This window comes from Cyprinus carpio, chromosome A18, assembly GCF_018340385.1.
Source record: "Cyprinus carpio isolate SPL01 chromosome A18, ASM1834038v1, whole genome shotgun sequence".
Lineage (NCBI taxonomy): Eukaryota > Metazoa > Chordata > Actinopteri > Cypriniformes > Cyprinidae > Cyprinus > Cyprinus carpio.
In genome coordinates this window covers 6,402,070-6,418,189 of record NC_056589.1, presented here as the reverse complement: position 1 = coordinate 6,418,189, position 16,120 = coordinate 6,402,070, and the positions used below count along the sequence as shown (strand labels likewise).

The window sequence follows — 16,120 nt, the reverse complement described above, 5'->3', positions numbered from 1 at the left end:
ACAACAGATCTGGCATGACGAGGAAACACAAGCATCATTCCTGTGTTTTATCTCTGTGCCTTTCTTTTGACATCCGCCTGTATGTACTAGGATCAGGGCAGAGAGACACTTTATAGGATATCTTCTGTCCTCCATCAGAGAGAGAGACAGACAGCTACTACTAAATGCAGGCAAGAGAGACAGCAGGGAATTGGAGCTGTCCTGAGCCTTCAATAACAGAGATATATATAGAGAGAGAGAGAATGAGCGGGTTGTGGAGTGCTGAGACATGTCTGATAGCAGAAGGGAAAGGAAGTCCCCTATACCTGCTGAAGATCTCCATCATACAGGCCACATCAAAAGAGAAGATTAAGGGCAATGGGAAAACCGTGCAGAGGGAAGCAAGGGTCTAACAAACAGAGAGAATTACAAACATTACCCTGACAGTGCCTCTATTTATGTAACATCATTGCACTACCAATGACTCGAGCAAGAATGCTTGCTATCGCAGTTATTGAACTGAGGATGCTTTACTCTTGTTCATCCATTCCTTGCTGGAAGAACCTGCCTAAAAGTAAGAAACAGGAAACAGTTGAGGCTGGTTGGCTGCTGGCTGCATGGGCAAGAGCATGCTGTTCCCCAGCAAACTCTAGACTAAAGTTTTAGCTTAGGCTAGTTGTGAAGCTTGGTGGGGATGCTAACAGCATCCCATCCCAACCCAAACCCAACATATGCTGATCAGCAGAGGTATTTGGTTTACAAAGATGGATCTTTGGCCAGCATGCTACTCCAAACGTTGCAGAAGACTTTTCCTACGTGCCTCTTTCCATTCTGTTTTCAACTTTGAGCTTGATTGAAGACTTTCTCAGTCCAAAAGAGAGGATTCACACACACTGAGTGTTTTCTGAAGGGCTTGATCTAACAGCAGTCCAACAAACCCACAGGCAGTTGATGATCATAAATCTAACCTTATCAGTTGTCAGAGAGAAAACTGTTTTTCCTTACTGTTTTCTCTCTGTAATGAGGGAGTAAGTTCAAGGTCATGCCTGCGATCCTTCCAAAGTGCAGGAAAGAAAGGCAAGAGTCCTTGGGATGTCTAAGAACATCCATCCTTAAAAGTATATCTTCTGCAGTTTTAGCAAGACTATTCCAGCCATTAATTCATGTGCAGTACAGTCTATCCATGCTAAAAATAAGGGTGGCTCTAATACCCTCATATCTGTATGTGATGCATAGCCTCTACAATAACATTCTGCTGGAACGCTGGGGCAAACTGACAGAAATAAAGATGCAATGTAAGCAGAAAATAACACAGTATGACTGCAAGGAAAATAAACAGTCAGACAAGCCCGTAGATGTGTGTGTAAGGGGACGGGAAGTGGCATCTGCAGTCCTATAAAAAAAAGGTGTGAACAAGAATGAGTCTTTCTCTGCAGGCAGTGCTTGAAGTGTCATCTGCCCTCTGCCTAAATCCCTGTCATATTGAGTAAACACGGACAAAAGACCCCACAGGGCTATAGAAGAACAGGTCACAACTAGTCATGGGCCGATATGAGATTTTGATGGTATGATAACCGTAAGCACTGGGTAAAAAAAAATATATATATATATATATATTTAAATATATATATAATTAATTTTGAGAATAATAAAAATAATTTTTTTTTTTCTGCTGGACACAATAGATTTTGTTTTTGAGCAACATACAGAATATTAGAACTGTAGAATTTGTTTATTTTTTTCTTTAATTTGTTTCCTAACAAGAAAAAAATAAAGACTGACATCTTTATTTAACCTAAATCTGTAATTAGTTATTTAATTTTAGTTCTAGTATTCATATACATATCATTTATATAATTTCATATCATTTAGTTATATAATAATAATCATACACATAATTAGATTTAATAATAGCCCAATTTGAAGCAAAAACAGAATGTTCTGACAAGCTTTGTGAAATTATACCTCGTAAACATTTCAGAAGACAGTCAAGTTCCCCTCAGAAACACATTCATATAAACCCCCAAATCAATACTGAGGATTTTCTTCCAATAGTGTGTGCATCATGAACAGTGAGTGATCTGCCTGCTACAATATTTTTCTCTGTGCGTCCGTCTTCAGTGTCTCTGGCCTGTGTTAACGGGCGTTAAGAGACTTCATATTTTCACATAAATGGCATTTTGGAAAATGATTGCATTGCATACGCAGTTTGTGTCCAGAACAGAGAGTTGCAATAAAGCAAAAAACTTCCGGTTGCAATCGCGTAAAGGCCAAAGTATATTTCGGCCGTCCGCGCCTGTCTGCCTTACGTTATTTTCATCATTAAGAAGACTCGCAGACAGCCGCGCACCCCTGGGTACTGCGCATGTGAGCTCATCCGTCCGCACTTATTTACAGTTGGGTATACTTTTGAAAGCTGTGTGGACGCGGCTGTGCACGAGACGGAAAGGAACGCTGAATGTGAAGTGTACCCGGGCCTTAAGTTCGGCCATCCTACACACACCTGACTGACCGCTCGCTGGCACCAACAGGAGGAGGAGGGGTCAGTGTTACTCTCTACACTGCACTCAGCCTGAGGGATTCCTACTCTTTCAGTCATTAGCCGTGTTTCCACTGTCGGGCCAAAAGCGGGCGTGCTAGTGTGTGTCAGGGTCAGTCGCGTTTCCACTGTCACTTCTGGGGCTTGATCGTGCCTCGTCGGGGCTTCCTCAGGGCCAATGGCCAGGGTTTTTTGGCCCGACGAAAACCTTGGGCCAAAGCGGGCCAACTGGGGCTAGAGGAGTGGTTATGAACAAAGGCGGAGTTTCTCCGTGTCTGGAGAGAGTCAGAGCCGCGGATCATTTCAGAAAGCTACAGCTATAACACCAGCATTAAAAACTTAATAAGTTGAGCTCAAAACTCACTTTCAGTCAGCAGCGAGTGTTTGAAATAACTCGATCCGATCCGACAAGGATTATAATCACCATAAAAGGCAGAAATATTTATAAGCGATGCAAAAGACTGCACGCTAGGTAGTAACGTTACCATAGTAAACATGGTAAATGCTACCACTTGAAGAAATCAGACGTCAGCTTCTTATTCTCTATCACAATCGTGCATTTATTTATTAACATATTTTATCTGTCATAAGTCTCGTCTCGAGTTTAGCTCCGCGTAGCCTATGTCATTAAAATATAATAAAATGTTTTTTGTTTGGGAGCTTTTATAAAAATATAGAAATTATAATTCTTTCTAAATGTGATGTATATGAAATAAACAGAAACAGTCTCGACTGATTAAGCAGGCTATGTTCATAACGCTTCACCGTTAAAAATAAATAAATAAAATAGAAATACATTTATTTCTGTGACAAATTTTCAAGCCTGATAAATTAATTCATTATGCTCAATGTATCACTTATAGTAAAACATCGATGCTTTTGAATTTAAATATTTAACAAAGCATGCAAACAAAAGACGCTGTTACCGTGTTCGTTTTGTGATCGTGCATGTTCCAGTGACTTATTTCTTAGTTTTCTGATAACTTCTCTTTGTTGGTCAAACGATGGGGTTGTTCCTGAGAGGCGTGTAAAGGGCGGGTTTTAGTGATGCGCAGCGGAGCTTTTGGCCCGACTGTGGAAATGCAGTGCTATTTTGCCCTCGTGCTACTGGCCCGAGGCTATTAGCCCTGCCCGGCCCGTTTTAAGCCCTGGCTCGCACTGGCCCGACAGTGGAAAAGCAGCTATTGAGGAGACATGGAAAGTGGCGCATACCACAGGAATGGTATAATGGAAAATATTAGTGGTTTTGATACAGTGATATTTTCAAATCGTGGGATACCTTGAAAACGGTAATCGGCCCATGCTTAGTCACAACTGGTACAAAAGTAAAGACCTGAACTTCACAGGTAAGAAACAAACAAACCTAGTAGGGAAAGCTCCACAAAATGGATGCAAATGCTTATCTTATTAAACAAACAAATGAGTCATATGGCTATGTTGATTAGGGAATGCAAAAAGCAGCAGAAACATGAGGGGCACCATAAGAAGAAGACTGAAAAACAGAACAGAAGACAGTGAAACTGAGAGAGAAGCAGAAGACTGAGTGAATATCTTTTCTGATAGTTTGATCTGACCCTTTGTGGTAAGGTTGATACTCCTGCCGTATCCTGAACCTGTCCACACTCGCCCCCCACAAACGCTGACAGAGGAGCCACTCTCCACGCATTCCACAGACAGAGAGAGAGGTGAAGGAGAACAACAAAGTAGAGATGTTACAAAAAGAAAAGAAAAAGAAAAAGACGATAAAATAAGAGAGGTGGAAGGAAGAAAAGGAGGTAGGACGGTGTGAGTGTCAGTGAGAAAAGAGAAAAAAAGAGGATTCATCAGTAGGTGAATACTTCCTAAACCTCGGCTAATTTCCCAAGATAATGCCTGACAGACAAACTCATACTGTGTGAACCTTACTTGTAATCCTCCCAGTCAACTGACAGTACAATGTCTTTACTTGGTGCAATCAGAGAGACCTGGCAAGCAAGATAAATCAGGAAAGGGAGAAGGACTAAGAGACTGGAAGAGGGGATGGGAACCAAGGCCCATTATGGATGACCCGAGTGAGGCTATAACAGGTTACAAGTGGCAGGAATGAGGGAAGCTCCAGGCCATGCAGATGGGACTAATAAATGGAAATACTGGGCCTCTGAACTGAGCAGTGATTAAAGGGGGCAGACATTATTAAAAAGAGAGAGAGGAACAGGAACAGGAAAGCGAGAGAGAGAGAGAGAGAGAGAGAGAGAGAAATCTGTAAGCTACTAAGCATTTAAAAGGGAGCATTTGCTCTTTTTTACCATGAACAGAGATGAGAATCAGTCTGCAGTTAGGCAGCACTTATCAGCATTCAGAAGGCTACAATGCCTAAGAAAGGCCAAAAAGAGGTTAACCTTCAACTGCTCTCTTTAGTGAAAGAGTGAGTATGTATGCATGTAAAGAGGCATTACATCAGGAGTATGATACTACATCCTAGGACTGGCCTCCCCCAGCTGTAAAAAGCAGCTTCTCTCCGTTGACAGGAAATTGTATCAGAGTCTACATAGCACAGGCAGCCCTGGGCTAAGATGCTCATGGGTTGACGGGGCACAGCCTGGACCATCATGGCGTGGTTAACAGTGAAAGGAAAGATGCGAGGGGAGGAGAAAAGACAGGAATGAGAACAGAGGCCCCAGGGATCAGACAGTCACCTCTAACAAAGCACTGTTTACCAAGAACACACACATCTCTTTCCCGCCTCTCTCCTCCCAGGGGGGTTCTCAGCAGAAACAACCTGGGTCTACCTCCGCCTCCTTCCCATGAGTGCCAGGCCTCAGACTATGGAGACAGTGCTAATTCCTGCCCCGGGCAGCATGGCCTTGGTCACAAACACTCCACACACAGATCGCCCGGTGAGATGGGGAGGGAGGGAGACCCTTAGCCCCAGTACAGTACAGAAGAATCCTCTTAATTGGTGTTTGTTCTGTGGTGTCTTGTTTGCCTGGGAATAGGAGGCAGCGGCGGTGTGGAAGGGGAGGTGGTGACAGAGGAGGGGTGCAGAGGTAAAGGGGCCGTTTCCCAAGGTTTTCAACAACAGGGATTAGGCAGAGGGCTGAAACTCAATAGGATCGTCTCAGACACTGGAAATGGATCTCAGGATATTCTGTCGCACAAGGCCACAGCCAAAACTGTGGAAAAGCAACACGCTTAACTAACAACACCCACAGTATTGTGGGAGCTACAGAATATCCTTCCAGCTGAGTTCACAGCTACTCAGAACCCTCGAAGGGACGTTTAAACACAGGAAGGGTATTTCTAATGGAGAGGAGGAATGTTACAGACAGGAGAGACAGCAGTTCTGTCTGCCCAGAGGGTGTGCTGAGAGACAAAGTTGATAGGCAGCCTGTGCCAAGAGTGTCTGATTCATCAGCCAAGCAGTAGAAGATGATAATGAGTGTGTATGTGTGGCGGTTAGAGTCAGCACAGCATTGGATGACTTCTATGGTAGATGCCAAACACTCAAAAACAGGAACATGTCAAAGCTGTGTCCGAGTTACATGCACATGTTCCAGACACACTGAGCTGTGGTTCTCATGTTAGAAAAGTAGGACTGTACCCTTTTCACTCTAGATGCTTTTTAAATCATGCAAATTTAAACTAATTGAAAGGATGACAGCTGCAAAAAAGTTGGAGGCAGCTAGTGATTTTTCATCTAATGTCTGTATATCTCTGCTCTCATCTCTCTCTGGTTCAGCTCAGATTCAGTCCTCCCTCGCCCTCCTGGATTCCATCACCTCTTCAACACCATGGCAACTAAGCTGGACATACAGCTACACAACAGGTCCTGCTCAGTATCCTGCCGATAGGTCTTTGGCCTCCGACCAAAAGCACTCACATAGCAGGAACATATATTAGAAGTTGCGATTCAAAGCATGCACAAAACAAAAACAAGATGACAGTAAGGCTTGAAATCTTCACTGGCAAATAATGAAGACCAAGAACATCACTCTAACATTCATGCTGGCCAAAGACCGAAGAGTATAAGAGAAATTTTGGATAAAAAGGGTCAAGATTCATGGTGAAAATTTGATTAGTTTAAGGGTATAATTCCATGCCTTTTCAACCACTGGGTTTTCCAAATTGAAAAATTTGCTATAGAACAAAAACAAACAAGTTTTAAGAGGTTAATTATACTTTCTGAGTGTGTTGAAAACCCCCCACAAAACATAAGGCCAACTCTCTGCCTTGTATGCACAAGCTTGAGAGCTCTGAAATAAATATCCACTCCAAACACTGCCTCTGACTGAATCTATTTAGGTTGTCTAAATGTTTATCTGTCTTGTCTTGTAGCCCTCTGCAAGCCAAGAGGTCATGTTTTCCAGTGCTTCCAAAATAACAAAACAAATTGTGTGGTGTGAGTTCAACAAACGTGCTTGTCTGAATTGCTATCACTGGCTTCATATCAGATAGCTGAACTCTCTGTCATGCTCAGGCTTCAGCCATTGTCTCATCCTGGAGGTGAGCAGATTCTGGACAGTGGCATCAGACGGTGCCAATACCAACATAACTTTAATAAAATATTATCATCATAATAATAATAATAATAATAATACAGCTTGCAATCACTCCATTTGCAGTACACTTTTTCCATTACTGGAAGGAAAGTGGTTGCACACTGGATTCAACAGATGGGGAAAGCTTATAAAAGGCCTCATTTAGAGCACCAATGGATGAGGTTTTACAGACACAGACCAGGAAGCTTGTTTGTCCGAGAATCATAAATATTATGCATCTCCCATCCTGTATCTTAATCTAATTTGGGTTGTTCTAAAGAGATGGGTCAGAGGCGTAACAATGCAGGGCTTTCTTTGGGCTTACCCCTGTAATTAATTCCTGTTTCCTAAAGCAGTTGAAAAAGATTATAAATGACCGTTTAACTTTGTTCCCCAGAGGGGCTGCCTCTTCCCGCACTGCAAGGCTCAAAATGGCACTTTCAACCACAAGCCTCACAGTAGTAGTACCCACAGTGCCTCAGGCTCTGATCCACCAGTTATGTAGCCCTTCCAAACAAACAGTCTGTTTGTCAGGAGCAAGCGGGGAGGCACCCGTGGCTGCTTTTGCCTTAATATAGTCCTGCTGATCTGTTGCCTGGCTTGGGCACTGGGCTACAGAGAAAACCCATGTCAGAAGTCGCTTACGGGCTGCAGTGTTTGAAATAGAATGCTGTGGTGTAGCTGGGCTCATACTAAAGTAGAAAAAAGAAAAAAGATACAGGGAAGAGTTCTGGCTGCTCTCAAGGCTGGACCTAGAACAGGATCTGGTGAAGAAGGGTCAGTTCAGGAAGTCTCAGATAAATGAATCTTAAAAACAGGAAGGTGCTGAGGATGCAGAAAACCCCTCCTACATTCTGCACAGGGTCAGGGCTCCTCTGTCTTTTTTAAATGTGGGAACTGTCAGCAATGTGTAAAGTTGAGAAGTTAACTCCCAACTTTACCCCAGGATTCTATAACTGTCCCATATATTGACAAATTCGATTTGGTTTATTTGACCAACAACAGCTAAGTGTGCATAATTCCATAAAGCAACTTCCTGAGCAATTTGGTCTTCTCAATAATTATCATAAAAAGCATGCTTATTTGGGGATTATAACTTAGGGTAGGGACACACCAAACTGATGCTAAATAACTAGCGCTAAGGAAAACTGACTGTGGCGTCGCCTTGAGTTGCAACGCATCACCTGCTTCGGTGCAAAAAAAGTTGCACTAGAACGCACTGGACAGACTACAGCCAACAGCCAACAAGCATGTACGTACTACGCTTGCATGAGAGAACATAACTCTCGCATACCAGCAGGTGGCAGTATTCTATATCGGCATTCAAACAGGGAAACCGGTAGAGGCAGAATTTACTTCATCATTGGTTTGATTTTGTCAGTTCCGCTCTTTTTCTCATGCGCTCATTCGCTAAGCTGAATAGCCAATCGGAGTTCTCTTTCTTGCCGACATTGCCCGACGGCCAACCGTTGGCTAGATCAGAGTGAAAATATATTCCTTTCTTGATGAAACATGTTTAATCATACACTTACAACACACAATAAAAGGGATTGTTTAAAGGGACAGTTCACCCAAAAAATTCTGTCATTTCCCCAAGTTCTATTAAACCTGTATGAATTTCTTTTTCAAAAGAATATATTCTGAAGAATGTGGGTAACAAAACAGTTGCTGGTCCCCACTGATGTCCATAGTATTGTTTTGTTCAGTGGGGACCAGCAACAGGTTTAGAACAGCTTGAGGGTCAGTAAATGATTACAGAATTTTCATTTTTAGGTGAACTATCCCTTTATATGACAACACCCATCACATGAGTAAACTTCCTGCACAATTGTGCCATTAACACACACAGGAGTCAAAGTACATCTTTGATGCACTGAAATCTAGACTATTGGAATTGACTGTACCCATCATTTACTTTCCATGCTCCTAATAAAAGTTCTAATTATTTTATTTCTGTCTTTGCAGTGCCACGAATGTATAATGACAAAGCCTGAGATGAAAATATTTTAATATCCGGCTCATAGGTGAGCCAATAATATAGCTTTTCTATGTAGTATTCCAATTAATTACACATAAAAACTAGGGAGTAGATTTCAAAGATGTGTCTACATTTTCTGTTTAACTTAAGGACATTAAAAGTATTATGGTCAATGAATCACGAGAAATAAATTCTTATTGTTGCCTCAGACCAAAGGGGGAATACCTTGGCATCTAGTGGATTGCACCATGTTAGGATCATCTTTTTAGAGCAAAATTTGCAACAATCTGTTGAGAGAGAAACAAAACCTGTGCGGTATACCATTCACCCAATATACATAACTGCTGGACAGTATCCATCACCACTACCAGGGCCCTAAATTACAGCAAAGCTTTGGCAGCCAGCTGTAATCCCTCTCCAGGTCCTAAGGCACTCCAGAAGGATGACGACTCTCAGCTAACCCGAACTAATGAGACATGGACTTCAGGGATTAAAAGCAAATATTCTGGGTGGTGGACCAACTCAGTATCACTGTAGTTATGGTATGTGTAATGTACCATCATGAAATCTTCCACCTCTATGAAATCTTTTATACTGTTCAAAGTTGGATGTCATGGTCCCAATTAAAAATAACCACACATTTGTTTGGTGGTTCCTCTAATCAGAATGGGGCCGATTAAGTATGCAGTGTGACGGTACCGCATGATCACATCTGTCCCGTCCGCATGGAATAAAAAAGGGCAATTTATTGAATATCCACCATATAATTATTATTATTTTATTTTATTTTTTATTTGATTAAGATATTCATTTATTGAGAAATATCGTCCAGCCCCATGTGAAACTTTATTACCTTATCTCACCATCTACGGAATGGTGGTGAGAGCAAAGATCATAGCCCAAAGCTAAATAAACCTTCAAACCACACAGGCCTATGAGCTCACTTCATTCCTCGCTGCCCAGGGCTGGCGTAAAAAGAAAGCTTCCTAACATCTGTTGGGCAACAGAGGCAGGGCAGAGGATGTCTCCCTAAATACACCCTGAGTGCCCCGTTACTGATTGTCCAACTTTCTCACTTTCGTTCAAGTCTCCTATGCCAACATGCCTGGACTGGCGCTCAAAGCTACTCAAACACATTCATCACTCGATTTTAATGTACATTTAAATTCTATCCTGTCCACAGCCCAAACACACACAGATGGAATTCAAAAAGAATAGCACAAAACTGTCTGAATTGCTCATTCCACTTCTATGAAAACTGATCTCTTACAACAAGCACAGTCCTTACTGAGACAGGGTTTTTGCTTGCCCATGTATTGATCTAAAGCAGTGTTTCCAACCCACAAACTGCGACAAACTACGACAGACCACCAGAATGACTGGAAAGGCCATCACTGGATCTGAATCATTATGCATGCTTACATTCAAATTGGCCACTTAGCATACCTTTTCAACAGCCCCATGTGTTTATCATTACCCAGAACCCTCTACACAGCCAAACATTATTCTAGCACTCTAAATAGAACTGCAGCATTTAGCTGCAGTGTGTACTGGATAACCAATGCCCTGCTAATGATTTTTAAATGCTCGTAATTAGCAAAGGAACACTGTTGGGTCATGACTTTACAATCACAAAATGTCATCAAGTCACTTAATTAGAAAACCAAGAGGGCTTGATCACAAACATGAAAGGAAACAAAATGGGGAAGCAAAAGCAATTGAAAATAAGTACTTCTCAATCCAGCTTATCTAGAAAGATAAATGCTATGTTGTGCAAAAAGAGTGACCTCAGAAACTAGTAATCATTTGACTAAAACATATGAATTAATGGGAAATGCTCGCTTGTCCCCCCTCCAGGAAAAACACACAGATTGAGAGCGTGGGTTCTCTGAAGGTGCCCACCTGTGGCCCAAAGCCTCAATGAAAAATATTCAGGGTGATGTTTTTTGGAACGTCAACTCCACCAGATTCTAAGTGCAGCCCCTATGTAAGAAAAGTCTGTTTGATACAGTGGAAGCATACGGGCATCACTGCATTCTAGTAGTAGACAGAACATGGAGATCCAATCTGAGATGTGGGAGCTTAATAAACACTATCAGTAATTGATCAAAGCTACTGGAGGAAAAGGACCGGAAACCTTCCTTTTCATCCTTCTCTTTTTAAGCTATAAAAAAAAATAACATGGCGAAACATCACCATTAAGGTATAAGATACACATTTCCTACAAGCTACACAAAATGTAGCTTCCCAAGATTCAAGCTACTAAATTTAAAGCAGTTAAACAGTGTCTTGTTAGCTATGGTACAAATTACTAAAGAAAAGCAGCTAATTACACTGAGATTACATAGAGTATTATATTTTATAAATACATAACCATCCAATTGTTTTATCACAGCTGTATTTTTCTGGCAACAAAACGACAAGGGTTTCTCAATTAGAGTGACACCATTAAAACAAAACGGACACATTTACACTAAATTACTAAAAAATAGAACAGTAATTTATTTTAAAAAAAAAAATATTAAAAAGAAAGACAAAAAGCACACACACACACACAAAGATTTAAAATGCAGGAACTTGAATTAAAAAGGTACATTTACATTGCCATCTCAACAAACTGATTCCCCAGAATAATCAATTTCTGCTGCTACATTTTTTTTTTATTTATTATTAATTATTAACTTACTAAAAAGCAATCTCAGAAATTAAAAAAAAAAAAAAAACAAAAAAGGATTAGTAAAGAAAAATGTCAGAGGTGTTTTCACTACTCGCTCCTGCTGCACTCAAGCAACACAGCAAGATAAAGCATCATAGCATATCTGCTGCTCAGGTGGGTCTGGCTGTCTGCTCACATACTGTCACTAAACAAGCTGCTATTTAACTGAATGTTCATCATAAAGGCATCATATAGTCTTTGTTGCAGTATTGAATAACAGTTACACTTACACTACGTTGGACCCACCCACATTTGTGTTGCTTCCGACATACACATGTTCTCACTGGAGCTTACGCTGCACCCACATCCTACTTCATCCGGACGGAACGCCACTCTCTTGTGAACGCATATACCAGTTTACAGAGATTACAGTTTATAAAGTTTTAAAACTGGATATTTTTCTTACAAAAGTGCATAGATTTGCTTTAGGAGGCCTTTATTAACTATCCTTTTAATGTAGCATTTTGTCAAACTATGGCCTGGTTTCACAGACAATGCTTAGGTTAAGCCAGGATTAGGCCATAGTTCAATTAGGACATTTAAGTATATTTTATAAATGTGCCTTAGAAAAAACATTTCTGGTGTGTATCTTGAGACGAATCAAATGTACCAACATATTTTAAGATATGTCAGTACAAGTTTCTTACAGCCATGCATTTTAGTCTGGGACTAGGCTTAAGCCTTGTCTGTGAAACCAGGGGTATAACACAACTCTTCTGAAAACAGCTGAACCATCAAAAAGTTAAGTTATAAAGTCTATAATAACTTTGATATAACTGATATAAGGCAAAAACTATTTCCTAGGATGAAGAGAAAAGAGACATCCTGAACAAAAAAAAAACCAAAAAAAAACAAACAAAACACAAACCCAATAACAACACAACTAAACATACACAACTCAAGCTGTATATATACTATATATTTGCGGTTATGATCTCTAAACATTGTTTTATCTCTAACCAGAGTGACGGGAAACAATTTGGATAGCTCCAACTGTGCAAAGTGAGATTTTGTTATGTAATGATTATGATGAGATGATATATGTTTAATCCAGGGGTAGGCAACGTCGGTCCTGGAGTGCCGATGTCCTGCAGAGTTTAGCTCTAACCCTAATCAAACACACCTGAACAAGCTAATTATAATCTTCAGGATTACTAAGGCTACAGGCAGGTGAGGTTTTTCAAGGTTGGAGCTAAACTCTGCAGGACATCGGCACTCCAGGACTGACGCTGCCTACCCCTGGTTTAATCCATCATTATAGTTGTCTTTCTCGCCATATTTTATTCTGACAAGATCATCTGAAAAATGAGTGAAAGAGAACAAGTTGGATTATTTGTGACTGAAGTCAACATTCCTGTCTGGACAAAAATAAAGACGATGAAAGTTCACTCTGCTGTCCTACAGTCTCTCATCCTTTGTCTACGCCTTTCACGCGTCCCATAAAATACCGCAGCGTAACTGCATAGCAATTTTCAGTTAAATGCATGGGGTGGTAAAAAGCTGTGAATGTAGGAAAAATTAAAATGACAAGTAGTCACATTCTTACATTCATTCATTACACTTGGCTTTCCTGGAAAGCACGTTTTACAACTTTTATTGTGCTGGTATCTTGAGATCTCTTGGTCTCTTTCTCTCCCGAGCAGAAAGCATGAGGGCTTTGTTACCCAGCAGTCATGTTGTCCTAACCTCTCTGATCACACAAAAGACACTCATGCCACATGTAGGCATCCATTTACGCCTCTTAAGAAGCAGAACATCAAAAGAGTCATTACGCCCACAGGAGGAACAATACACAGAAACAAACCTCTATCTGCTGCCAGAATCATAAACATCAGTATGCAAATAAACAATCTTTTTTTTTTTATAATCTACAAAAGCCATACAGTTAAAATAAATAGACCCAAGATACATCAAATATAAGACTTCTATTCTAAAGTACACTGTGACTATTATGAGACGTTTAATATGAATCTGGGTTGGTTCACACTCTACAGAGAGTTTTATCTTTCAGCTGAGAGTTGTTTTTTTTATACAAATAGATACATTTCCTTAAATTATTTTAATCAAATATTTAAAAAAATATCTTCTCAAAAGGTTTGCAAAAAAAAAATATTTGACAGGATCAATTCTCCTAAAATATTATTAAATTCTGGCACAGTTTGTTCCCTCTTTACATTACAAACCTATATTTTAATCTACAACAAATAATAATATTTACACTTTTACTTTTTAAACACTTTTAAACATTTTATCTGTAAATACAGAAATTGATCTGGTCACATTAGGTCAACTACATATTTGATGTTATTTAAAATGCAACTCTAAAATAACCCACTCCGTGGATTCTCTATTCTGGGAAAGATACTGTTTTGTTTTGTTTTCTATTTTACAGTTTTATTGTCTTTCAGTCTAGTGCTATTAATTTTCCAGAACAAAAACCCATGGGTTCTGTCTCTGTCTTCTGAGCCGAGGTCTGACTAATGCATATTGTGGGGTTTGTGTTCATCAAGAAATAGCTATCATCAAACTGCAACAATGGTAAAGAAATTTCTTTTTTTCAACGTTAAAAAAGACGTATAATTTAACATCCATAAATTCCATAAAGTGGATGTCAACTTAGACACTTCAGAGGAAAGCCTACAAAATAATAATAATAATAATCATAATTGCATTGTCATTATGCACACCAGTTCAATGTTGCATTTACATACAAAAACATGCAAAGAGCTTATGACCAGACTAACAACACTAACAAAACACTTGTCACAGAGAAAATATTGTCCAATAGTTTAATGTTTTCATATTTACTGAGATAACTCTAAAAGCACCTCCAAGGCCATCAGGAACATCATGTTGTGTTCATACAGTTACAATTAAGATCACTGTCAGAAAAAAAAAAAAAAAAAAACACTTAAATCAACTCAAACTCATGGCAAACTGAAAAGTTTTCATTCATGGGACTGAACGTTTTTTTATGCTTGCCACTTTTACAAAGGAACAGTTTGAATAGTCTCTGACTCCAGATACTTTGTTTCAACACACTTTACACTCGGGGAAATGGGGTGTTCATGCATTCCAACATAAAATCTCTTACACTTAAGATTCTGTAAACTTGTACCCTATCTGCATTTCAAAATCTTAAAACTGTTTCCACACATCGTACTCCATTTCAAACTTTGTTTAAAAACTTTTGTTAAACTTTGATTATACACTTAAAACGTCTTTTCTATATCCTTTACATTTTTGCATTTACTTAGATCAAGTCTTTACACTTCTGTATACATGCCCTTTATCACTCAAATAGTTTGTTTTAAGTCTTGAAATTTAATTTCTACAATTTAAACTTTGTTTCTAAACTCATTACATTTTGGGGAAGGGGTTATTTATGCATGCCCAAAATAAACTTTAGCACTTGGCACTTTACACCTATACATTACTTTGACATCTAGACAGTTTACACTGAACTCGAGTTTTTCATTTAAACCTTCTGCAAACTTTAGTCTGAAGGGGGAAATGATCATTCCAGAACAGAACAAAAGTCATTTTTAACACTTGACATTTTACACGTTGTCCTCATGTATGATGTTTGCAGTGCAGACAACTGCGTCTCGAGCAGGAAAAGTAAGTGAACAGACATGAACTCTCCACACTGTTACACTTTTCAGCGGGAGAGACTCTTCACACAGCACGTCTGTGGCGGCGGGTGAAGACTCTCCGGAGTTTCTTACCTTTTACAGGAGGATAAAAGCTGCTGGCAGCCGGACACACTAGCAGTGAAACACATTCTCTTGATGGCAGATCCGCACGGGGCCCTCCATTAGACGCGGGCGCAAAGTGCAAAACAACGGGAAACGATACGCCGTTTCACTCTCCTTCTGTCCCAGACGTACAGACGCGTGACCGCCGCGGAGTCAAAGTACGTACTCAAACCTTCAGATCCCGGTGAAGTTCGTAGTAAGTGAACCCTACTCGTCTAACTGTTTCCCTCTGTCCTCTCTTTTCCCTGCACACGTTCACTCTCTCTGCTGCTACTACTGTATTTTACTACACACACGGAGAGAGAGAGGGGATCATATTGCTCAGCAGCTCGTCAGAGCAGGAATGTTCCAGCCCTACAGCAGCAGGGCAGAGCTTCAGTGTGCAGGGGGTTGCCCTGCTGACCCTCACCCTGTGAATATGACAAACAAATCATCCTTGTGTGTGTGTGTGTGTGTGTACTTAATGAATATTACCAACATACCCGCCGCCTGCACCCCTGCTACCCAAATCATCCTTAGCCTGTATTTGTCTCTGATTTGAATTCTTTTGACTTTAACATTAATTAACATCTTGTTCATTAAAATGTATAGTTTTTGTGATTTTTTATCAAACAAACAAACAAGTAAATAAAT

General features: G+C 40.2%; 1 protein-coding gene across 1 annotated transcript in view; it reads right to left on the bottom strand.

The window, feature by feature from the left end:
- The window catches only part of LOC109091024 (cell adhesion molecule-related/down-regulated by oncogenes-like), a 43,312-nt gene extending 27,425 nt beyond the window's left edge, over positions 1-15,887 (bottom strand). Inside the window, exon 1 of the mRNA XM_042774909.1 lies at positions 15,458-15,887. The gene's annotated coding sequence lies outside the window, so the exon portion shown is untranslated. The remainder of the gene's footprint in view (positions 1-15,457) is intronic.
- Positions 15,888-16,120: the final 233 nt, after the last annotated feature.